Source organism: Mandrillus leucophaeus, unplaced genomic scaffold, assembly GCF_000951045.1.
Source record: "Mandrillus leucophaeus isolate KB7577 unplaced genomic scaffold, Mleu.le_1.0 Scaffold43, whole genome shotgun sequence".
Taxonomy (NCBI): domain Eukaryota; kingdom Metazoa; phylum Chordata; class Mammalia; order Primates; family Cercopithecidae; genus Mandrillus; species Mandrillus leucophaeus.
In genome coordinates, this window is record NW_012104587.1 from 922,449 (window position 1) to 923,587 (window position 1,139).

The 1,139-nt window shown below is 52.7% G+C and overlaps 1 pseudogene; it reads right to left on the reverse strand.

Moving 5' to 3' along the window:
* Window positions 1-396: 396 nt before the first annotated feature.
* On the reverse strand, window positions 397-926 carry LOC105549149 (annotated as a pseudogene).
* Between the last annotated feature and the right edge of the window lie 213 nt (window positions 927-1,139).

Genomic DNA, 1,139 nt, shown 5'->3' on the forward strand with positions numbered 1-1,139 from the left:
CCCACCTCAGCCTCCCAAAGTGCTGGGTTTATAGGCATGAGCCACCGTGCCCAGTCTTTTTTTTTTTTAACAGGCGTAATTAACTATTTCTTGTATAAAGACACTATGTTGTAGCCACAGCTGGCACCTGGGTCCTCTGCACAGAGACTCTGGTGTGGGTCTTGACAAGATGGCGAGTGAATTCCTGGTAGGGAGACTTGGTGAATACAGTATTCTTCTAGAAGTCAGGTCAGGTAGCTGTAGGTCTTAGAGATGACATCAAAGCTGGCCTTGGCAGAGTTGCCCAGAGTGGCAGTACAGCCCCTGGCTGAGGTGTAGCAGTCATCGATACCAGCCATCATCGGCACCTTCCTGGGCAACACGGCCGAGATGATGCCAGCACCCTTGGGTGCAGGGTTAAGGTGCACTAGCACAAAGCCATGATGGCCTGTAGCCTCCATGCCCAGGGACCATGGAGAGCTTGGCCAGGATGATGGCCCCTTGGATGGCAGTGGCCACCTCCTTGAAGCACTTAACACCCAGAATGAGGTGGCCATTGTAGTCCCAGTGGCAACAAATGGCTTGAACCTGGTGTACTGGCCAGCGCAGGTCGGCTTCTGCACCAGCATGGTCTTCAAAACCTCATCCTTGAGAGAAGCCCCCAGGAAAAAGTCAATGATATGACTCCTTGAGGGGCAGGGTGAAGAGATAGATCTCCTCCAGGGACTTGATCTTCACGTCCTTGACCAGATGGCCCCACTTGGTGACAGGCATCCACTCCTCATCCTCAGCCTTGCCTCTGAGAGCTCCATAGCCTTGGAGCTCTCATGCCCCTGGCCCCAACCCTGGCCATGACCCCAGCCCCAGATGCCAGTGCCGAAGCCTCTGCAGAAGCTGCCACGGTTCCTCATCCCAGGGCCTCTGGGCCTCCCGCTGCACTGTGTCATCTGCCATTTGGTGTTTTCTCAGAGAAGAAGCTCTGTCATGAGCAAAGTAAACATCTATAATCTTTCCCATGTTGTTGGTCATGTTTTCTGTTACTTGCAGCTGAATGCATTCCTGTGGCATCAATCATGTCCACTTTAGAGATAAACAGGGCCTTGAAAAAGGGGAGGTCTTCCTTTGGAGCCAGCTTCTTATTTCCTGGAACTGGAGATTCA